We start from the raw sequence: 25,200 nt of genomic DNA on the forward strand, positions 1-25,200 counted from the left end.
AATAGTCACAACCTCTTTAACTTTGCATGTCATATTAACTAAGCACTTACACCGTATCTTAGTTTCTCTAAATAGCTACAAAAATGTATTTTTTTAATACTAGGATTGCAGTGTGACACTCCATGTTGAATAAAGCCAGTTTAGTTTCCCTATTCCACAGTATACTAATTGCTTATTATTATTGGGAAGTGATGATAGAGGGTGAATAAACTATACATACATAGACAAAATAATTCAAACATTTTCCGAAATATAACTACATTTCAATTTGTTGTAATTTAGTCAGTCTTAATAGCAATTTGGCTGATGTTCTATATGTACTTGTAATTATCTTTCTGATCAATTGGTATCTACCTTTTACAGATGTAAGTTGTTAAGGGGAATTAGCTTGCAAAATGTTTTCAATTCAAGCGTTTGCTAAAAAGCTGGTAGAAAGTAAGGAATTTTGAGGGCAAAGTTGCTTTTTCAGGAAGAGACTCATTAAATGGCATGAAGAAATTTAAGCTGAGTGCTTTTAAATGGGATAGTGAGGTCTGCCAGTTTAGATTCTGGGTTCACAAACACTAGTGGTTTCAACTGCAGACCACAGATTCTAATAATGTTTTGAAGTTATCACTCAGTTTCTTCTGAGTAGCTGGAAGTAACACATATATTTGGACAGAAACCCAGCTGGAGCAGGTATTGAGAATGTATAGGTTTATACCCATTTTAATAGAGTGGACACTAAGGTACAACTGCATTAATAAGGTCTGTTTTCCGACTCCTCTGTTAAGTGTTTCCTCCCCCCACACACATTATTTTATATATCTTTATTATGTATATACTTATGTTCTAATGAGGTCATATGCTTTTAGAAGATTTATCATCTGAGATGTGAGTATTTATTTACAAGGAAGTTTTTCTTGTTCATTTCCACATTTAAAAAAATTGTTTTAAGTGGATAGGGAGTTGATTAATTACTGAATCTTGCTGAGCAAGCAGCTTCTGATGGTCTGACTTATGGTGGTACAGTGTTCTGTGGAGCCTTATCATAGAATAAAGATGCCAGAAAGAACCTCGCAGATTCTTTTAGACCAGTGTTCCTCAGCTGGGTGTGATTGTGCACCCAAGGAGATATTTGAGGTTTATGGAGACATTTTTGATTGTTAGAACTGTGGGGGCGGGGTGGGGTTGAGAGGAGGCAGTGTTACTGGCATCCAGTGGGTAGAGGCCAAGGATGCTGCTCAACAGCCTACGATGCACGGTGCAGCCGCCTACAGCAAAGAATTATTTGGCTCAAAATATCAATAGTGCTGGTCTTGAGAAATCCTGTTTTGGAATGCCAGGTGGGTAACGAGAAGATCCTGGCTTCTGTCATGGCAAGCTGCTTCACTTCAGGCCCCTATTTTCTTCATCTGTAAAATGAAAATAAAAATATCCATCTTGGCAATCTCACGAAGCTGTTGGGAAAAACTAGGTAAATGATGGAAACTGAAGTGCTATGCAAATTATAACTATAACTATTGTGAAGACTTTTTTTTTTATTGAAGTATAGTTGATCTACAGTGCTGTGCCAGTCTCTGCTGTGCAGCAAAGTGACTCAGTGATACACATAGAGACATGCTTTTTTACATTCTTTCCCATTATGGTTTATCACAGGATATTGAATATAGTTCCCTGTGCTATACAGTAGGACCTTGTTGTTTATCCATGCTATATATAGTAGTTTACATCTGCTAATTCTAAACTCCCAGTCCTTCCCTCCCCCCTCCCCCTCGGCAACCACAAGTCTGTTGTCAGTAAGACACGATTTTTTAAAACCAAATGAATTGTTATATATACTGGTCGTTGAGGAGGAAAGGGGTTGAGGCAGTATGTTGAATGCCAAGATTGGATGGTTTGATGTTACTGAATTCTTTGTTATTCATTTTTTTGGGTAGAGGAATTATTTAATGTAGTTATGTAATTATTAGAACATAAATTTTTTAACTGTATTTTTTTTTTTTTTTTTGCGTTACGTGGGCCTCTCACTGTTGTGGCCTCTCGCGTTGCGGAGCACAGGCTCCGGATGCACAGGCTCAGCAGCCACGGCTCATGGGCCCAGCCGCTCCGCGGCATGTGGGATCCTCCCGGACCGGGGCACGAACCCGTGTCCCCTGCATCGGCAGGCGGACTCTCAACCACTGCGCCACCAGGGAAGCCCAACTGTATTTTTTTAAACATAAAGATTATTTTCTCACTATAATGAGGGAAAACTCATAAAAAAATTAGAACATAGAGGAAAGTAGAAAGCACAGGAGAAGAGTCATCCCTGGTCTACTCCCTTTTCCATTTAAGGACAATAACGTTCTTAGCAATTTCTTTTCTGTTAGAGTCATTTATATTGGAAGAAGAGTTAACGATGAAAAAAGCGGCAGTAGTGACCAAGGAAGGTGCTGTTTGTTTCTATGCCCTTCATTTTATCTTTTCTAATAAATATGATGTACGGGCAGTTACATTATAGGAAACATTAGAGGAATTGGTTCACTATTTTTATACTTTGCGGGCTAACCTCCAAGCCGTGTTCTTGTTTGGCATGTTGTTTCCTCTCTGCTTCTTGCTCTCCCCTGAATTCAGCTAGGTGTGCCACTATTGCTTCCTGTCCCGAAACCCTATGGTAACATGGGCTTTTAAACAGCTGCCATGTTGAAATGACCGGGTTTCTGGGGCAGGAAACTACTTCCTGTGAGTATTCTTTCCTCTGAAGTGCACCAGCTTTTTTGGCAGTTTGAGGCAACAAGAAAGCATAAAACTTTAAGTTCATTTCTGTGGTATATTTACTTCTGAGGTTTTATGATTTGTGATTCTTAACAGCTGGCAGCGGGCACACATTTTTCCTTGGTGTTCTATGAGTAAACTGCCGATCCTGAGGCAAGACCTGCTTTAGAAGCAAAACGAAAATTTCTTTAAGTCTACTCTAGGCAGAAGACAGAGCTGGTCTTTGTTCAGATATTTTTAATCTGTGGTAACTGAATTTACTTACCAGTAATATTCACACAGCATTTTGTTCATCCATTTATTCATTCAATAAATACTTTTTGAGCTCCTGCTATGAGTCTCAGGGAGTGAATAAACAGAACAAAACAGGCAAAAATCCTGCTTTTATAGAGTTTACAGTCTAGTGGAAGACCCTTGAGCCTGTTCAGAGTTTCTCAGTTGCAGGTTATACACGGCAGCCACTGTGACTAGAGCAGGGTACTGAGAGGCAGCAGAAGGAGGTAGGGCTGGACGTTCAGGATGGGGCCAGACTGTGAAGACTGCACAAGTCTGTGAACAGTGTGAGGTCAGGGACTGTGACCTGTGTTGAACGAATGAACCGGGAAGATGGGAAGCCATTCACAGTTTTTGAGCTCAAGAATAACATCATTAAAAAATGCAACAGCTGTGAAGCACTGACAGTTCTATAAAGGGTCAGCTTCATTTGACCATTGTGCAACTCTTCATCCTCCCCATCACAGAAAACATTCCTTACTTATCCACCACTTATCAACTGTTAGAAGGCTACTAGGAAATAGAAAATGCTTAGAGCCAAAATAGATGTCATGAAGTCTGTATATGCTTTCCTTATAGTAGAGTAAAACTTATTTTTGGTTTGCTTTTAATTTATAAAGGATTTGTAGACAATCTACCTAACTGGTTTTCAAGTCAATAGGAGATTAAATACAAAAAACACAAGAGATGGGAATTGTTAAGAGGATGAATACAGGAAGGAACATTCTCTGAGGCAGGCAGTGTTAATTTTTATATTGGAAGTGAATGAGGAGAGGTTTATGAAAAGCAGAGCCATAACTCAAAAAGTGAAGCACCTTGGGTGGGGCCATTTAGTGGAGGGGCGAATGCCATCGTAAATACCTTAGCGTATTGAAGGTGTCACTTTCACAGTACAGTACAGTAATTGGTGTTGATAATGACCAGTCCATTAAGAAGAGAAGAGGTCAAGTTGTGGAGCATAATGGAAATGAGGCCATATAGTTCTGGACTCTAGCAGAAAAGGGCAGCCTGAGGGCTTGGGAGGTGTGCAAGTGGTGGGCAGAGGTGGGGGTGGAGTAAGAAGCTGCAGTCAGGATTGCGACAGGACAGGCTTGAAGAAGAGGTTTTCTTCAGTGTTAAAACCCAGTGAGGAATCTTTGCTTCACAGAAGGAGCTTTCATTCTTCAGGGTAAGTGATTGGAGAGATCTGCAAGAGGAGGCTGCCTCTGCAAAACTTAAAAAGGGGAGCTGTGGCTATCTGCGGAGAAGGGGGTAACAGCTGGAACCCACCAGTTGGGGTGGTGCGGGGGACTAAATCAGGTCAACTAAATTACGCCTCTAGATGGTACACAGACTGATTTACTGTAGATTAGTCTTGTTTTTCATAATCTGTGTTTTTGGAAGCTCTGGAGCTGGACTGTTGGTTTGATCCTAGCTGTAAGAACGTGGGCAAGTTATGCCTGTTTCCTTATCCATAAAATGAAGATAAGATAGTACCTACCTCTAAAATTGTTTTGAGGATTGAGTGACTACACCTAAATACACCTAACGATTTTGGAATGGTGCCAGGTACATGTTGTGAGCTAAACATTTGTTAGCACGTGCGCTCTCTTTTTTTTCCTCCTTCTGATTGGTGAGTATGCTTTGTGTTAAAAACAAAGAGCTCAGATTATATTCAGAATGCCTTAAGATGGTAGGGAAGTGTGACGCACTAAATGCAAAACAAAGAGTAGCTGATACATTCTATATTACAAAGGCTTCAGTTAGAAATGGATAAGTCAAAAACATTTAGGCACCTAAAGAAGGCAGTTTCTCAAATCTAGAAGAGATATAGACCGCACCAGGGTGGTAGGTAAGTTATTTTTAAGAAAAAATGAGAAACAAAGTGTTTTTAATTTTACTTTAAATGCCATCCAAGGTATATAATTTGGTAGGAATGTACTAGACTTCCCAGGAAAGTCAGTACTGTGTTGCTCTCCCTGATTAAGTTTACTTAGCGAGCGGTGAGCTGTTGGCAGAAAGGCACAGGCATACCTGTTTGTAAAATGGTGTCTTTAGAGTTGTGTGGAAATTTAAAATCTTATAAATCAGATAATATGCTATGGAGTTTTGCTGTTTAATGAATTATAAAAGTGTAAGAGAACTCTTAAATATATGTTGTTTCCCCTGAATGCTGTTTTATTAGTTCCTTTTTCCATGTATGTGTTGCATTTTCCTAAAACAAGATTTACCCCAAATATAAAATTGTACAAAAAGCTGGTCCTTCCTCCTAGTCATATTTTGAATATATCTGTAGTTCTTTCTTAGTAATGTTTATGTTGCATTTATTCATATTCTCAAGAACAGTAGTTGTCATGTGGTTGGAAAAGAGCTCTTGATGATAGTCTCATCCCATGTGCTTTGATACCAAAGACGTTAGCTGTCTCTTTTCCTTGTCTTTCTATTTGAGAAGGAAAATAACAGTAGAACTCCCTAATTTTTATTGGGTGGGGGGGTGCAGTAGGTAGGGAAGTCCAGCTCAAATAGTGAACAGGCTGACCTGTAGGTATTTAAAAGAATAAATTTAGGTCTATTAATTTCAGGTACATTAATTCAGACAAGTTCGAATGTATAAAGTGGGAATAGATAAGAACAATTTGTAATTAATGCAACTCTTGTTTTTAATGGTGTTTTAAAGGGCTTAAGGGTATTAGAACTGACAACAGTTCATTCAGTTAAGCACAATTATATCTGCAGGCTTATTTGCACAGTTAATTAAGCTCAACTGTAGCAAGGCTGTAAATTATAGCAATTTTTTTCAATTAGTAGAATTTAAAATAATCTTTTATGTTATGGTGAGAGAAAAGACAGAAGAAAAATATCAGGGAGAAAACAATCTACCAAATGTATATTTTCCGAGTGAAAAATCTTGTTATTAAACTAGTTTAATTGATCACACACAGGGAGGCAGACAGATGTGACTCATACAGTAAAGAAGTGCACTGGATGTTTGGATGTTTTGCCAGGTACACCTGCAAACCCATTTTAGGGCTAGTTCACAAAGTACAGACTTAAAAAAGGAAGATGCTTAATGCCTAAATTTAATATTCTGAACGATTTTGTTCCAGTAAAGCCATCTGTAAAACTTTAGGCAGGTCTGCTAATCACTGTATATCAGTTACCTAATTGGGAAAATCATTTGATGTTTGGTGGTATCTCCAAAACACCCCATCTCAGTTGGTCAGAAGTAGGAAGGGGAGGTCAGAGGAAGCCAGACTGGCCTGAACGTAAATTGTAAGCCTACTTGATGTGGATTTGTGAAGTAGGCCACTTGGGATGCACAAACTGGCTGAGACAAAAACGCTCTCAGGTTTTCATGTTCATTCCATTATGTAACAATTATCTGTAGATTGCATATTACGTGAGAACAAGACGGTCCTGATTTCTGCCCTCAGAAGGTTCCTTGCTACTGGAAGACAATAACTCAACAATTATTCAACTGTTTGTTTTAATTATGCTGAGTACCTGGAGAGATGTCTTAGTTTGGTATAAAGCAGAGGTGGGGGGCAGTAAGAAGAGGGGGTCTTTGTGACACATTTTTTTTTTTACATTGGAGTCTGAAGGGTGAAGGAGTTAGCCAGGCTAAGAGAGTGAGGAGCCTGTTAGTGCAGGCTCACAGCGTGCGCAAAGGATCTGAGGTGGAACCAACACTGCAGCTGGAGCAGAGAGGACCGAGAGGCAGGCTGGTGAGGTCAGACTTGAGTCACTGTATGAAAAACAGAAGGATCCCCCCACCCCTACCACACCGGGAGCACCTCTGCCCCCTCTGCTGCCAAATGCCTTGAAAGCCTTACTTCCTCCCACTCACTCATTCTTTAACCCTTTGCAACCTGACTGCCACCTCCACACACTTGAGACTTATTCTTTGAGGTCACCAGTGACTTTTTGCTGTCATACTTAGGCCTTTTTTCTGTGCTTGTTATCTAAAGCATTTGATGCTGCTAAACACCCCCTTCCTGTCTGGCTTCTGAGACACAATACTTCTCTCCTTTCTGTCTGTGTCTTTGCTCTCTTCTCTTTGGTGTCTTCTCTTCCTCTCCTCTCTCGCCGCCCCCAATACAGACTTTCCTAAAGGTTCTGAGAACGGCAGATCTTATTTATTCCTAGAACTGTGCAGATGACCTGCTTTCACCTGTGCTCCAGTTGTCCCTTTTATTCATATTTCTTCTTCTGCACTCCCTACCTCCCCTAATACCAGCTGAGCAGCTTTAGGCACTGGCCAAGGCACTGGGGACACAGTGGGGAACAAGAGGCAGGGCCCTGTTCTTAAGGGGCCAACATTCTAAGATGTTAAACTTGGCGATAAATAGGTGCTGTTACGTGCGATAAAGAAAATTAAGTATGGTAATTGGTAGAGAATGCTTAGGTGGGTGGGAGAGGGGCTACCTCTGAGGAGATGACATTTGGGCTCAGACCTGAATGATGGATGATGAGCAGGAGCCAGCTCATGCCATGACCTGGAGGAAGAGTACTAGGCAGGGAGCAGCAGGTGCCGAGGCCCCACAGTGGGATGATCTTTCCATTTCATCTGGGCTCCCTTACCTGCATGTCTTGTTGACACCTCCCATTTAACTGCTCCAGAATTAATATCATCTCTTTTTCTGACCCAGCCAACCCAGTGGATGATTTCTCTGTTCCTCTTAGTACTATCTCTGTTCACCACCATCAGAACCAGTGGTCAGAAAACTTTTCCTGTAGAGAGGAAGACAGTAAATATTTTCGGCTTTGAGGATCATGCCACTCTGTGACAACTCCACAGTTCTGCCACTGCAGAACTAAAGCAGACATTGACAACGTGTAAACCAACAAGTGTAGCTGTGTTCCAGGAGAACTTTACGTACGGACGTTGACATTCGAGTTTCCACTTGTCACAAAATATTATTTTTTCCCCAACCACTTAAAAATGTAAAAATTTGTATAGCTTCCTGGCTGTACAAAACATGCAAGAGGCCAGATTTGGCACGTGGGCCCAAGTTTGCTGACCCCTGCCTTAGGTCATCTTGGTTTCTCGCCCTGCTGCGCCCCTCCCGCACCCCTTCCGTCCCCCAGTCCAGCAGTCTGCCAGGCCCTCTCAGTGCTCCCTCCCAGCGTGTGGCTTTTTTGTCTTCTCGCCATTCCCTGCCTCTGACCTAGCTTTTCTTTACCTGGGGGATCACAGTAATCTCCAGCCTAGGCTCCCTGCTTCCAGCCTTTCCCTCCAGTCTGTCCTCCATACAGACATTGGATAATCTTCCTGCAGCTTGACTCAGGTCACAGAATTTCCCTGACCGCAGCCTTTGGAAGCCCCACAGAAAACAGTCCAAATTCCACCTTACTGTAGTATTCCAGGCTCCTTGTCATAAGATTTCAACTTTTCAGCTTATTCTCCCATTTCTCTCCTTCTGTGCCAAAGTAGATTGTTCACTATTTTGCATTTGTGCCTCAGACATTCCTCATATTTTTCTGCCTCCTCCTCCTCCACGGACTTTGCCCGTGCCTCATGCTCTCTATCTGTTACAATTCTGTAGCTTTCAAGGCCCCTTCAAATGTCCCTGTTCTCTCCGCCCCAGCCCCCAACAAGAGGCATGTGTATACTTAGTGCTTCAGTGGTGTGTGATCCTCTTTTCTAGGGCATTGTCTTCTGCCTTGTGCTTCAATTCCTTTGTAGACTTCCCTCCACTGTGCAGTCCCAAGGTTCTTGAGGACAGGGACTTATTCATTGTAATATCCCCTTTCACAGAAGATACATGGGTTATTATTGAGTAAATGCTAAATCCTCTGTATACAATTTGTAGAGGTTCAAAGTGGGAACTTTTTTTTTTTTTCGGTACGCGGGCCTCTCACTGTTGTGGCCTCTCCCGTTGCGGAGCACAGGCTCCTGACGCGCAGGCTCAGCGGCCATGGCTCACGGGCCCAGCCGCTCCGCGGCACGTGGGATCCTCCCGGACCGGGGCACAAACCCGTGTCCCCTGCATCAGCAGGCGGACTCTCAACCACTGCGCCACCAGGGAAGCCCTGGGAACATTTTTACTAGAAGGAGTTTGGCCAAATTAAATCCTTGATTCTTATATAAAGTAGTACAGTTTTGTGAATGATCACCAAGTATTTTGGAAGACTATGGTGGTATTTTTCGTCCTGTCAGTGGCTTAAATAAATAAGTTTAGGCAAATTTTTGATGTTCCTCTTCAGGAATTTATATGTTTCCTTTTATAAAAAAGAAAAAGAGAAAGAATGTTCTGTAAATCATAATGTTTCCTTGCCCGAAAACTCGAGGCCAAGTTATTTGCTTATTTTAGGTTGCTATTCATTTTTCTTACAGTGATCTCCCTGCCTCAGTCTCCCACCAGATCACTTTTCACATGTATTAAGTCCTCCTTTTAATGAATGGTTCTGTTTTGTAAGTCTTATATATTTATATGAGTAGCCCCAACTTATATTTTGGTGAGAAATAGAAATTTAAATAATAAATAGTAGGCCCTTGATTTACCCAACCTGAGGTGACACCAAGATGGTAAATATCTTGAAAGGAGCAGGCAAAAAAAGGCTCTGAGGCAATATGGGAACCATGATGTGGGTTTGGTGGAAAATGAGAAAAGCACTTTCTCAATCTTCTGGTGAACTTGTGCTTGGAGTAGCTTTCAGGTTTGTGGGATGTGTAGCACATCTTGTCCAATGGGAAGGAGAGGGAGCAAGAGGATGAGACTCAAGATTAGGCAGCTTTCCTCTAATAAGAGTTTGATAGTGTCTGGTCTTACATTTAGGTCTTTAATCCATTTTGAGTTTATTTTTGTGTATGGTGTTAGGGAGTGTTCTAATTTCATACTTTTACATGTACCTGTCCAGTTTTCCCAGCACCACTTATTGAAGATGCTGTCTTTTCTCCACTGTATATTCTTGCCTCCTTTATCAAAGATAAGGTGACCAGGGCTTCCCTGGTGGCACAGTGGTTGAGAGTCCACCTGCCGATGAAGGGGACACGGGTTTGTGCCCCAGTCTGGGAAGATCCCACATGCCGCAGAGTGGCTGGGCCTGTAAGCCATGGCCGCTGAGCCTGCGCGTCCGGAGCCTGTGCTCCGCAACAGGAGAGGCCACAACAGTGAGAGGCCCTCGTACTGCAAAAAAAATAAATAAATAAAAAAAAATAAGGTGACCATATGTGCATGGGTTTTTCTCTGGGCTTTCTATCCTGTTCCATTGATCTATATTTCTGTTTTTGTGCCAGTACCATACTGTCTTGATAACTATAGCTTTGTAGTATAGTCTAAAGTCAGGGAGCCTGATTCCTCCCGCTCCAATTTTCATTCTCAAGATTGCTTTGGCTATTTGGGGTCATTTGTGTTTCCATACAAATTGTGAAATTTTTTGTTCTAGTTCCGTGAAAAATGCCAGTGGTAGTTTGATAGGGATTGTATTGAATCTGTAGATTGCTTTGGGTAGTAGAGTCATTTTCACAATGTTGATTCTTCCAATCCAAGAACATGGTATATATCTCCATCTATTTGTATCATCTTTAATTTCTTTCATTAGTGTCTTACAATTTTCTGCATACAGGTCTTTTGTCTCCTTAGGTAGGTTTATTCCTAGATATTCTGTTCTTTTTGTTGCAATGGTAACAAACTCTTAGAGGAAGACATAGGCAGAACATTCTATGACATAAATCATAGCAAGATCCTTTTTAACCCACCTCCTAGAGAAATGGAAATAAAAACAAAAATAAACAAATGGGACCTAATGAAACTTCAAAGCTTTTGCACAGCAAAGGAAACGGTAAACAAGACCAAAAGACAACCCTCAGAATGGGAGAAAATATTTGCAAATGAAGCAACTGACAAAGGATTAATTTCCAAAAGTTACAAGCAGCTCAATAACAAAAAAACAAACAACCCAATCCAAAAATGGGCAAAAGACCTAAAGAGACATTTCTCTAAGGAAGATATACAGATTGCCAACAAACACATGAAAGAATGCTCAACACCATTAATCATTAGAGAAATGCAAATCAAAACTACAGTGAGATATCATCTCACACCAGTCAGAATGGCCATCATCAAAAAATCTAGAAACAGTAAATGCTGGAGAGAGTGTGCAGAAAAGGGAACACTCTTGCACTGTTGGTGGGAATGTGAATTGGTACAGCCACTATGGAGAACAGTATGGAGGTTCCTTAAAAAACTACAAATAGAACTACCATATGACCCAGCAATCCCACTACTGGGCATATACCCTGAGAAAACCATAATTCAAAAAGAGTCATGTACCAAAATGTTCATTGCAGCTCTATTTACAATAGCCAGGACATGGAAGCAACCTAAGTGTCCATCAACAGATGAATGGATAAAGAAGATGTTGCACATATATACAATGGAATATTACTCAGCCATAAAAAGAAACGAAATTGAGTTATTTGTAGTGAGGTGGATGGACCTAGAGTCTGTCATACAGAGTGAAGTAAGTCAGGAAGAGAAAAATACCATATGCTAACACATATATATGGAATCTAAGAAAAAAAAAAAAAGGTCATGAAGAACCTAGGGGTAAGATGGGAATAAAGACACAGACCTATTAGAGCATGGACTTGAGGATATGGAGAGGGGGAAGGGTAAGCTGGGATGAAATGAAGAGAGCGGCATGGACATATATACACTACCAAACGTAAAATAGATAGCTAGTGGGAAGTAGCCACATAGCACAGGGAGATCAGCTAGGTGGATTGTGACCACCTAGAGGGGTGGGATAGGGAGGGTGGGAGGGAGGGAGACAGAAGAGGGAAGAGATATGGGAACATATGTATATGTATAACTGATTCACTTTGTTATAAAGCAGAAACTAACACACCATTGTAAAGCAATTATACTCCAATAAAGATGTTAAAAAAAAAAAGATTAGGCAGCTTTTATTACGTCAGCTGTTTACATGCTTTGAATTTGATATTTAATTTAATCTTCTAATAGCCAGAGAGTTGGATCTTAATGGCATCATTTTCCAGATAAGCAAACAAAGCTAATAAATGGCAGAGCTGGAATTCAAATGTGCAGCGCTCTCACTAAAAACAAAACAAAACAAAAAACTTTCTACTCTTCCACTGTCCCCCAGCTTTACTGAGATATAATTGGAAAACCCTTCAACTCTTAAAAAAGCCTCCTTTCTATTGTCTTGTTAGTTGTCCCCCCTCCCTTTTATTTCTGACATTGGCATTTAAATGAGAACCCATGGAATGCATTCCTATCCTGTTTTCCAACGTAATGCTTCTGAAGTAGTTTTAGGCTTTTGGAGAAGTGTCTCTAGCCACCTATGTTGTATTTGGTATTGTTAGGTGCTAAGTAATAAAGAGGATCTGAAAGGAATTTTTTTTTTTTTTTTTTTTTGGCAGGGATGAGGGTGTGGGAGGTGAGATGGGTAATTGGGTTAATTTAGCTGTCCTAAAGATAATTTAGTATTTTCCTGTGAAACGTCTTTGACATTTTAAAGTCGAACTTGATTTACTGTTATTTTATATTACCTGGTTATTATGTAACATGTCCCACAATTACCTGTTTGGATCTGAGTATACTAGATGTGTTATGAAAAGCACTCTGGACTTAGAACCAGGAGGAGCCAGTCTTAGGCTTTCCTCTGACACTAGCTCTGTGATTTTGGGCTCATAATTGATCCTCAGTTTTTCTTAAGTGTAAAGTGGATTTAATAGAACCTATCACCAAGGTGGTTTTGTGAAGGTTAAATGAGGTAGAACACTGCTTCAGACAGTGCCTGAGATTCAGTAGCATTTAATAAATGTTAGTTACCCACCCCCATCCCAAATATTGAACATTGCCAGAAAGTCTGTAAATGCAATGTTATGTAACATTTATGTTTATAAGTGGAGACTTTATAGATACATATTATTCAAGTTATGAACTTCTGATGCAGGAAGCCCACTTATGCAAATAGCTGGGTTCCCACTACTACAAAAGCATCAGTATAAGATAGTGGTTCGGACTCCCAAATCTGGAACCAGCATCTGTGGGTCTGAATCCTGCTTTATTTTACAAGCTGAGTTTATTTTACTAGCAAGTTATTCAACCTCAGTTTTCTCAACTGCAAAATGAGGATAATACCACCTACCTTATAGGGTTGTAAGGATTAAATGAGCAAGTATGTATATTTGTATACCAACATCCTATAAAGGTTTGCCACTGTTACTATTTGTTATCCTCCCATCTTCTTATTGTATAGACAGCCAGTAAGTCATCTGGAAAGTCCCTGGGATTCCATCTCATATCTTCTCTGATCGGGAGAATCCTCCGTACATCATATACCTGTCTTTTCCCTCTGTCTTCAGTCTCTTCCTGGTTACTGCATTTTAGTTCATGCTACCCTTTTCTCATGTGTAATGCACTTTCATCAATCCCCTTCTTTGTACATTTCTTGCCTAGACACTTAAAAAAATCTGTTTTATGTGAAACTCCGAACATTTTCTAACAGTGACTGATAATCCCAGCTATGTGTTCAGGATACTTTTTTTTGTGTGTGTGTGTGTCATGCGGGCCTCTCACTGTTGTGGCCTCTCCTGTCGCGGAGCACAGGCTCCGGACGCACAGGCTAAGCGGCCATGGCTCACGGGCCCAGCCGCTCTGCGGCATGTGGGATCTTCCCGGACCGGGGCACGAACCTGTGTCCCCTGCATCGGCAGGCGGACTCTCAACCAGTGTGCCACCAGGGAAGCCCCAGGATACTTTTATTCCAAGGAAGATGAAAATTGTATAATCTCAAGCAAATGAAAAAAATGTATGTAAAGTATTGTTTATGGAATGCTTACTCTGTGCCAGTCATTCAGATTAATAAACTGAGGCTTAGAATGGTTGAATAACATGTTTAAAGGCACCCAGCTTTTGTCTGGGGGAACTTGGATTTGAGTTAGGCCAGGCCTACCTGGCCCTTGGTCTCAAAATCCCTGAGCTTAGTTGCCATAAAACTACAGGCACCTCCTCGCCACTCCATCTGCACCCCTTATTAACGTACACTTGACTTTCCCTCAAACTCCAGCTTTCAGATGACAAGATCACTCATGGTTCTCTTTGGCTGCAGTAATATTCTGCTCATTTGCTAGGGCAGCTGTATAGTGTTTCAGATACTTTGTGTTAAATTGGTCTTTTGTGTGTTGGCTTGGAAACCTAACCACATTTATAGTAGTGTGTATTGGGGGAAAATGTGCTCCAAATTTCAAACAACCAACTGGGAATGAATTTTTAAAAACGCCCAACTGTTTATAAACTCAAGACTACCAGTGTAGTTGTTAGAGTATATTACCTTCGTTGATATACTTTAAAGGCTTATGTGTCATACTTGAACCAGACACAGTCTGGAATGGTATACACATTATTGCACTAATTTGCTTAGTTGTCTGTCCTCATCTGTGGCTGACCTTTGTATCACCAACCACTACCATTGTGTTTGCCACATAGTAGGGATCCAGTGAGGAGACCTATTTAGTCCTCTTTAAAAAATCCATGGTTTTTTTATACTTTTCTGTAGCTAGATATATTTCAGTAAGAAAAAAATCAGTGGAACGTCAGGCAACATTGAAAGAGGAATATTGCCATGCAGCTACGAATCGGATGAAAATACTGCTTATGCTAGGCGGAATTAAGACATTTACAGGTATTTGGGAGCCAGACACTTATGAGAATATTGCTTTGATTATTGGGAGGCAAGGAAAGCAGTCAAACGAGTTCCTTCTTGGCTTCGAGTCTTGTTTACTTTTCTTAGGTTAGAACTAATAGCTCTAATGGTTTTAAGAGAACATGGAGACAGGTCTGCTATGAAATGCCAGCATATTTAGTTCTAAGTTTATAGACATTTTCTAGTAAGTACTGTTTAAGGGTTTGTAGCTACACAATGATCATAACATCTTATAATAATTTTAAGAGTTTGAAGAAAGCAAAGCCTCCCAGGGACACTTCCTTCCCCAGTTTTACAACAGAGAAAACTAAGAGAGCACTTAGTGACTCACCCAAGACCTCTGTGGGCCACCACTTTAGCATCACGCTCAATTTGTGATTGAGTCATAAATGATACAGAAGGTAGTCAGATGTAGAACTTAGGTAACTAAATATGTACCCATTTGTTCAAATAGTTCTGAGACATCTAAGATGTATTTGTGGGTAGGAGATTTGGAAATTATCTGAGAGAAATTAGGATTATGTAGGGTCCAGTCATTACCGTGGATATTATGAAGGGCAGTATCTCGTGGGAGAAGAGATGGCAAACTGTTGTTTTCGGCCCTTGCCACCCTGGAATTTGCAGAGGTTAGGGACCAAGTCCCTCTTGTTTATCCTTCTAGTCCTAGTCAGCCTTGTGCCTGCTAGTGAGCAGCTGGTCAGTAGTGGAGTATTATTGATCACATGAATGCCCGGCATAGACAGTAACTGTGGGTTTGTCTTGTGGAAGGCCTATTTGATTGTTTGGCTGGCATTTCTTTTTTTGTGTTTTTCCTTTTGTCAAGAGAAAAACCACTTGACACAGCACCCCTAATCTAATTAGACCTTAATGGAGGTAACAGTTATATTAAGAACAGGAAAAACAAAGTGTTGAGAGGTCATTACAGATAAAAAGGTGCTCTCTTGTATAACTTTCGTTTGAGACTTCAGGCAACTGAGATTCAGAGAGGTGAAGTGATTTTGAGTTAGCCCCAAGCCCTGTACTCGCCCACTGTGCCCCGTGGCTGCACTGCTCTTGACTGGTTTTGGGGAACAGCACAGCCTGTAATGCCTCCCCTCTGACAGTCTGCTCAAGTCCCGCTGCTCACGGGTGCCTCTGCTGCCACCTGGTTTCACAGAGCCTCCTGGAGGCCTGGTCTTCAGACCTGCTGCCTCCGGTCACACTCAAGGCCCTGCCCACATACCACATGCCACCTGTCTTTGTCTTGTTCTTGCAGTGGGGCCTGCTCTCAGCACATTCTCACCGTGGGAATGAAGCCTGGGAAGTAATTCGGTCAAGGTATTTATGACTGAAACAGGGTGCCTCAAAGCAGGCAATCTGCTAACCCTGACTTGGGCCTCTGAGGAGAGAAAAGTTTTTATTTCTTCTTTTCCTTTTACCTTTTTCTTTAGTCATTAAAAAGCTTCGGGCTGTGAATTAAAACTAATTGTAACTTTTTAATTTTATACAGGAAAGATACATATTTTATGGGATCTCCATTGATCTGTATTATGTTTCCTTTCTAGAGACATTAGGCCGTTGCATTTTTAGTTGTTTCTCTAAAGAGTTATTTTTGAATTAATTTTAGATAATTTATCCAAGCTATGTTCAAAAAGTAGTTTCATATAGAATACTGTTAGCCATTCTTGCATTTACTTTTAGAGAAGTCAGGATGTAAGCCTAATATTGGCCCTTACGAGGCAGTCATTAGAAATTTGCTATGGCTACTGGTGAATTCTTTAAAAATTTAATTAACATTTTAAAGAAATAACATATTTGCATTTTATGAAAATCAGAAATAAATAATTCTAAGATGTCACTCAGATAAACATTTTTGTTAATATTTTAGTGTTTATTGTTTCAGACTTTGTTTCGTGCATATATGGAACTATTAAGTTAAAAAATTTCCAAGGAGATCATAGAACATAGTGCTGTAATCTGGTTTGTTCACCAAGTGACTTCTCATAATTTTACCCCTATGAGGTAATAACTTTTGGTTAGGGTGACAGCTTTTTATGGTACATGGTGTGGATGAATGAAAGTTTGTTTACCTAACCCTTTAATCTGTTGCATATATATTATTTGTTTTTCCTACTATAAATAATCCTGTTACAGACACCTTTGTGCCTCCTTTTTTTTTTTTTTTTTTGAATTTTCTGATTATTTCCATTAGGAGACTGTAAATGGTATTGTTGTCTGAAAGTTATTCACATTTTAAGATTTTGGGTATTATTTATGCCATGATTTAAAAAGCACACACTGTATTTTAACAGAAATATCATAAATCTGCCCAGTTGGTTTTTTCTAAGACAGTAAGTTCTGTAGGTTCCTTGACAAATAAATGGTCCTGGGGACTGCGGGATGCCTGAGCCGTGCTTCTAACAGATCTTCCCCTGAGCACTGTAAACATTCTGGGCTGCCAGATTCTAAGATTTGCTCTGGAGGTGTGAGATAGAAGCCACCTTAAATAGCTGGAAGATAATCCTGGGGAAGAGACAGGCTTTGTCATTTTTGTGTTTACCAGGTGTGCAGCATTGAACCTTTAAAACCCTTCCAAGTAAAATAGGGTCTTCCCCCCCACCCCCCTTATGGTTAAAATGCTGGCTGCTAATCTTTCATGATAAAGAGAGAGCAGTTTCAGAAGATGGATCATTTCCTGATTAGTGGTTGTAAAGATTTCACATGGATGGTATTCCCAGTGTTGTGAAGTTATTTTATTGATCAGGTCTGCTTCAGTGAAATCAACATGGCTAGCTTATCTTTGCAAAGACTTGTGACAACAAGTTCATAACTACACTCCCTGGGGAGCGCAGTTTACTTTTAAGATTTTGCTTCAGGCATCTCTCTGCAGCCTTATGCTGTGAGTCCTTAAGATTCCAGATATGAAACTGGTTTGACATTAGTTCCTAGCATGACAGCTTTTTAGATCTCCTCTTTGCCTAAGTCAGATGAAGTCTGCAGAGCTAGCAGCATTCCTTCTCCCTTTATTTGCTCCTTTCTCCATGTCTCCTGGTTCACAAAAGAGAGTAATTATACCTAGGCAGTCATAAACATTATTGATTAGATTTGTATTTAATAAAATTAGACCTTGTCAATTATTAGTGAAAACTAAACCAAGGGAACCTATAGTTATGGAGCATTGAGTTGAACAACTTGGAAAGGGCAAAGTTCTTCAAATAAGGCACAGATAAAAGATCTTATCTGTATATTCTTCTGTTCTTTGACTTAAGTATTAGAATGTTCCTCCAAAGCCTCAGTTTTCAGGGTAATGCTTAGGTGTTCTCTTTTATTTTATACTTAAGATAATTTAGAAACACTTGTATTTCTAAATTTATTTCTATTTTATGCATTGTATAGCTCTCCCTCTATATAATCTAGTATAGATTTAGATTGATAATTTTTTTAAATTATTGTTTCTTCAGAAATGTAAAAATATTCTGGCCTAACACGATGATGTATTTACCAACTGGAAAGATTGTGTTAAATTTGGAATTGTACTTACTAAATTATGGAACTGTGTACTACTGTTCTAGTATGTGGTACTGCAGATAAAATTTCAAAGGAACTATGGAGAGAAAATTCTTGTAAAGGGTCGTATTGCTCAGTGAAATTGCTTTTCTTTTGGATGTCCCTGTTCTCTTTTGGTGTTTGAGGTGTGGGGGGAGGAGGTTTGCACAGGAAAGGTGTTGAGATTTATTGGCCCAGGTAACTGGAGCCTCTAAAGAGCAGGGGTAGAGAATCCATGAGCTCCAGCGATGTCAAGGCATGATCTATTTAGGAGTCCTACTTGGTTCTGCTTTTCTTTCATTGGTCTCATTTCTTGCCACAATGAGGTTTTCTCCAAATGGCTCAAAAGAGAACAACTGGCCGCCCCAAGGTGGTGTTTTTCTGGCTTCCATTTGTCAGATCTCTCCAAAGGACTTTTGCTTGGGTCATCCTTTGGTCACGTAGGTGGACAGTCATCAGTAGGGATCAGGGCAGGACACTGTGATCTGTAGTCCTAGCAGGACCACATGGCATGAGAGGTTTCTACACAGATAGAGACAGCAAATGTCTAACAACATCTTGAATTGGCAGTTAAAATTTTTTTCTAATTGTGGTAAGATACACAACATAAAATTTACCATCTGGACCATTTTTAAGTTACAGTTCAGTAGTGTTAAGTACATTCACATCATTGTGCAACCTATCTCCAGAATGCTTTTTGTCTTCCAAAACTGAAACTCTATACCCATTAAACAACACCCCTCCACCCCATCCTCCCCTCCCCCCAGCCCTTCGCAACCACCATTCTACTTTCTGTCTCTATGAATTTGACTACTCTGTGTAGCTCATTTAAGTGGAATCATACAGTATTTATCTTTTTGTGATTGACTTATTTCACTTGGTGTAATGTTCTCAAGGTTCATCCACATTGTAGTATATGTCAGAATTTCCTTCCTTTTTAAAACTGAATAATATTCTATTCAGTGTATATACCACATTTTGTTTATCGTTCATCGACAGACACTTGGGTTGCTTCCACCTTTTGGCTATTGTGAATAATGCTGCTATGAACATAGACGTACAAATATCTCTTCGAGATGCTGGTTTCAATTGTTTTGTGAACTGGCAGTTTTTTACACAACTCTTAGGTCAAACAGGTGAACTAAGTTCACCTTTTTCCATAAAAAACTGCCCTTTATCTTAACCTCCCTCTCATATCACCTTCACTGGTTACCTAAGCCATATTGTGGGGCTTATTTTGACTCATCTCTCCTGGACTGTTAGTCACCAAGTTTGATAGATTTTTAACTCTTGAGTATCCTTTTAGTCCAATAGCTTCCCTGAGTGTGGTTTGTTCTCAAGGTGCTCTGTGAGTAAAGAATTTCATGGTCAGATAAGTTTGGGAATCGCTTGATGTTGCTTAGTTTATCCTTTTCTTGGAGAACTAAAATAAGAAACTATTGAATATTAGTCAACTGTTTTCCAGATATATGACCATGGAGCTACCTTTTCACTTAACGTGTATGAAGTTGAGAAAGAAATACTGTTCTCACTGCTCTTTGCCTTTTCACGCCCACTCCTTACTGCCTTTCTGTAGGTTTCATCTCTGGCTTAGATTGCAGCCCAGTCTCTGAAATCAGGGGGTTTAAATCTTTTTTGTCTTATTGATCCATTTGACAGTCAGTTGAAGCCTCCTTTTCTTGGAATAAAACAGCTTAGACAGTGAAATACGTAAGATTACAAATCATTCACTGATTTGTTAGAGAAGAGCCGTCCTCTTGTTCATTCTCAGTTGCTGCAGCCTGGAAATATTGTATGGTGGGGAGTAGTATGGGCAGTGGAGTTTGGACAGTCTGTGTGGACAGGTTATTTAACTTTCTGTGTCTTAGTTTACTCATCTGTAAAATGAATATAGTAATAGTACGTACTTCATAGGGTTTTATGAGAATAGGTGAGTCCTTATATTCAAAGCACTTAGAACAGTGACTGGTATATATAAGTGCCCAATAAATGTTAGTTGCTATTTCTGTCTTCCCTCCCTCCCTCCCTCCATGGTAATATCATTTTTTATCATCTTACTGCAAAAGATGATTTACGATTCCTGTGAAGTTCATTATTCAGTGATTTTGCATGCATTTCATAGTTAATCCTCAACGAAGGAAAAAAATGCATCTGATAATGCTCCCAGTAATTAACTTTTTTGGAGCTCATTAATTTGGAAAATACAGATCATCCTTTTATTAGTGTAGAGCAGGGGTCCCCAGTCCCCAGACCACGGACCGATATTGGTCTGTGGCCTATTAGGAACCGGGCCGCGCAGCAGGAGGTGAGCAGCGAGCAAGCGAAGCTTTATCTGCTGCTTCCCATCGCTCGCATTACTGCCTGAACCATCCCCCCCCCCCCCCCCCCCCCGCCCCCAAGTCCGTAGAAAAATTGTCTTCCACAAAACCGGTCCCTGGTGCCAGAAAGGTTGGGGACTGCTGGTGTAGAGTGTTTGCTTTACTTAAACATTTATTCTCAAAACTTAGTAAATAATTTTAGAGGAAACACTGCAGAAGGAAGTGTGGTTATGTGTGAGTGACTGACTTAGAGGATTTTTATTTTTACTGAGACTTAAATATTTTTTCTTTGAGAGTTTGAGCGGGTAAGAGCATGAGTTTCAGTCATAGCCCTGTGACTTTGGACACGTGACCTAATGGCTTGCCATTTACTATGTACCACCATTTACTTATTTGCAGAAATGAGGCTGGTTATACTTAACTAGGGTTAATTTGAATATTAATGTGATAGCATGCAGAAAACTTTCCTGTGGTAGGTGATCTGTAAATGGTTTCACCTCTTCTCTCTCTTTCCAACGGAGGCAGAAGAGAAATTCCTGTGTAATCTGTTGCTCAGCTCTGATGCTCCTCACTCTGTGGTGGCAAATTTGCCTCTTACCAAGGCTTTATTGGTAAGCATTTTAAACTTTTCATTATTATTGTTGTTATTGTTGTTGTCATTGTTGATATTTTGTTTGACATGGGTACTATATTCACATGCTTCAGAAAGTAAACCAGTATAACTTAGTACAAATTGAAAAGGCTTGCTCCAGTTTTTGTCACTATCAGCTTCCTTCCCTGCCCCCTTAAATAACCTCTTTTATGCATTTCTTGTGTCCAGATACAATTAAACACAAGTATATATTCTTCTCTATACAAAATGTAGCATACTCTATATACTATTCTGCACTTTGCTTTTTTCATTTTACAGTATATCCTCCTCTCTTTCTGTATTAGGACCTGGAATGGACCTGGAATATTTCCTTATTCATGTGTGTGTATGTTACATGTATGTATGTACATATTTATTAGAGCTCCGGCGTGTTCTGTACCATGGTTTACTTAACCAGTCTCCATATTCATGGATATATTATTTGTTTCCATGCTATTATTACTGCAAACAGTGCTTCTTTGTATAACTCATATGTACAAGGTTGGGTAAATTCCCAAGGTCGTTGGGTTAAAAGATAAGTGCATTTATAATTTTTCAAAAATAATTTTTATCAAGATTGTAAATTGGTCTCCACTGGGCTCATACCATTTTGCATACATTGGCATGTATTTTTTTGCACTGCAGACAGCTCTCACCCCATCCTCCATACCATTTTTTGAGCTGCTGTCTTGGCAATGTGGAGGGAGTTGTACAAGTGGAGGAGATCCCATCTCATGTTTCCTAAGTTGTAGTGGGCAGTTCAAGTCTAGTGTTTTCCAACCTGAGTAGTAAGACACAGAGTTATACTGTGGTGTGCGACTAGGCATTCTGCCCATCCTGATCTACTCTTCTTCCTGTCTTGGGATCTGAGGATGGAATGGCTGGTTGTATTGTGTGCCTGATTTACCAAGTAGGTCTGGGGGACAGTCACTTACTCTGTACATAAAATATTATTGGCTGCTGTCTCCTTTTTTGGAAGTTATTTTTAAGAAGTTATATTCACTGTTTTTTGCAAAAGTTTTTCTTATTTATTGAAGATTTAGAATCCAGAGAATAGAATAAAAGCCATTTGGAATCCCATAACCGTAGTCAGTATTTTGATGAATATCCTCTCAATTTTATTTGCACATGCCCAAAATAAATTGTGTTTATATACTGCATGATGTTTTATAACCTTTCCTTTGTTAGTGAATCATGAATATTGTTCCATCTTCCAATAATTATACATATATATATACACATGTATATATATACATAATTACATATATATGTGTATATACATATGTTATTATTTTTTTCAGTGTAGAATTCTGTTAGATGGCTTCACTGTGATTCTGTGTTCCTGGATGAATATTTAAGATTGTTTTGTTAGTCGTTCTAAATAACTTTGTGACGAAGACCCTTGTAGCTAAATCTTGTATATCATCGTTATTTGCTTAGAAGTAGAAAGAACTTCTGGGTCAAAGGACATTTACAGATTGCAGAACTCACGTGATGTTTATATTTCTAAATGAGAGTACTTGCTTTGTCGCATTTAATCAATTTGTGGATATTATAATTTTAAAAAATTTGCCAGTCTATTTGTAAAAAAATGGTAAATCTCTATTTTACTTCATAGATATTTGGTTATTAGTATATTTAAACTTTGTTTTTCATGTTGAGAATTCATGTTTTCTTTGTGGATTGCCTTGTCAAGCCCTTTGTCCATTTTATTATTGGTGTGTTTGTGTTTTTTCTTTTTTTAAAGCTATATGTTAAGAATATTAACTTTTTGTGATACATGGTACAAATTTTTTTTTCAGGTTGTTTGCGTATATATTTAGGGTATTTTTGTACAGAAGTTTTATATTTTCATGTACTCATACCTATCAAACATTTCTTTTTCTTTTTTAAAATTTATTTATTTTAGGCTGCATTGCTTCTTCACTGCTGCACGTGGGCTTTCTCCAACTGTGGCGAGTGGGGGCTACTCTTTGTTGTGGTGTGCGGGCCTCGCATTGAGGTGGCCTCTCCTGTTGTGGAGCACGGGCTGTAGGCACATGGGCTTCAGTAGTTGTGGCTCGTGGGCTCAGTAGTTGTGGCTTATGGGCTCCAGAGCGCAGGCTCAGTAGTTGTGGCACACGGGCTCAGTTGCTCCATGGCATGTGGGATCCTCCTGGACCAGGGCTTGAACCTGTGTCCCCTGCATTGGCAGGCAGAGTCTTAACCACTGTGCCACCAGGGAAACCCCAAGGTTTCTACTTTTGATGTCATGTTGGAGAGACCTTTTGACTTCCCTAATTATATAAACATTTATCTCTATTTAGACTTAGTATTAGGTATATTTGATATTTTTAAATGACAGAACACATTTTAGTATGTGGTGTCAGATGAATGCTAGCTTTCTTAATATTTTTTCTAACTGGCTATCCAGTTGTCTCACCACAAAAAAAAATTATCATTCTTCCCACCAACTTGAAATCCATGTCTTTAAAACTTGTTCTGTTTTCTTAAACATACTTGAAGATTTATACTAAAACTCTATTAAAAAGACATTAGAGCTCTGGACTGTTTTCAGGCCATTGGTGCCAGGGTGATATTAAGCAGGTAGCTTAACCCTCTCTTTGACTCGATTTCTTCTGTGAAGTCAGGACTGACCTTCAACCAGAGTTGTTAATGAGGATCTGATGAGGTAATGGATATAAATCATGAAGTTCTGTATAGAGAATAAGTGTTTATAATACTACTAATTAGGATGGGGCCAGGTATTCCTGAGGCTCTAGAGCCACACTTAAACTAGTAACACAGCATAATAAAAGGTTACATTTTGTGTTTGGGGCATATTAGAAAAACCAACAAAAGAGCTTCTCTGGCATTTGAGTAAATTCCCTAATGGGAACAAATAGAACCCTATCACTGAAATAAAAAAAAAATTTTTTTTATCTTGATAGGGATTAAATACAGTAATTAATTTCCTTAATGATTAAACATAGAAAGCAAATGTAATGCTACACTTTTCACATTATGATATTCTTCATTTGGTCTTTTTCTTTCTTTTTTAAAAAATTAAGACAGTTACTTTACTTTGAACATGAAAGTGGTATAAGCAACTGTATAGGCTCCATGATATGTTCTTCTCCCATTTGCTCCAACCCCAAGATAAAATTTTGGGAGAGGGGCTTCCCTGGTGGCACAGTGGTTGAGAGTCCGCCTGCCGATGCAGGGGACACGGGTTCGTGCGCCGGTCTGGGAAGATCCCACATGCCGCGGAGCGGCTGGGCCCGTGAGCCATGGCCGCTGAGCCTGCACGTCCGGAACCTGTGCTCCGCAACGGGAGAGGCCACAACAGTGAGAGGCCCGCGTACCGCAAAAAAAAAAAAAAATTTTGGGAGAAAAAATGTATTATATTTGGTTAATTATGTTATCTACTATTACTTGTTCTAAGGCAGGCATGGCATTGACTGATATCTGGCTTAAGGTCTAAGAATCATATTCACATAGAGCATGCTAAGTGGTTGCATTTTGGGAAATGAAACTTCCATTTGGGTTACAGTTGAATGTGTGTGCAAATGAAGAGTTACTGAACCACTATTCTTGATTAATTAAAGAAGATGAATGTGATTTGTCTACATTTCCACAGTTCCTTCCATGTAAACATCAGTTTTGTTGTTCCTTTTACTGAAAAACATTCTGATGAAATAATCTTGCAAAGGAAAGATAATCTAGCTTTGAGTCTACAATAAAAATGCAAAAAGTAAACAATAGTCAATACTTAATTTTCTGCTCAGCTATGTTTAGGACCTTTACAAGTAGTGTATTAGTCTCTAGAGAGCACCACGGTGCTGCCTGTGCCAAAAATTTCATGTACTCTCCTTGAGCATCAAGATGGTCCACCCTGGTTCTCCAGCAGACACAGTGTGAAGTGGTGATAAGTTCCTGCAGGAAGAGTTAGCATGTCTTCTTTCCCCATGAAAGTCTGGATCCACTGTCCTCTTTATCTCTTATACCCAAATATCTGCTTCCCTCTAAGATATATCAAATTTCATTATTCAGATGTTCTTCATAAAACATCTTAATCTTTTC

General features: G+C 39.7%; 1 protein-coding gene across 4 annotated transcripts in view; it reads left to right on the plus strand.

Annotated features, from left to right (window-relative positions):
- The window catches only part of JAK1 (Janus kinase 1), a 228,896-nt gene that overhangs the window by 94,082 nt on the left and 109,614 nt on the right, over positions 1–25,200 (plus strand). The window contains exon 2 of one of the 4 annotated variants that reach the window (XM_030865835.2): positions 21,029–21,118. The exons of 2 other annotated variants lie outside the window; for them this stretch is intronic. The gene's annotated coding sequence lies outside the window, so the exon portion shown is untranslated. The remainder of the gene's footprint in view (positions 1–21,028; positions 21,119–25,200) is intronic. One more of the 4 variants, XM_030865834.2, reaches the window with a different exon arrangement.

The sequence above is a fragment of the Globicephala melas genome, chromosome 1, assembly GCF_963455315.2.
Source record: "Globicephala melas chromosome 1, mGloMel1.2, whole genome shotgun sequence".
Taxonomy (NCBI): Eukaryota; Metazoa; Chordata; class Mammalia; order Artiodactyla; family Delphinidae; genus Globicephala; species Globicephala melas.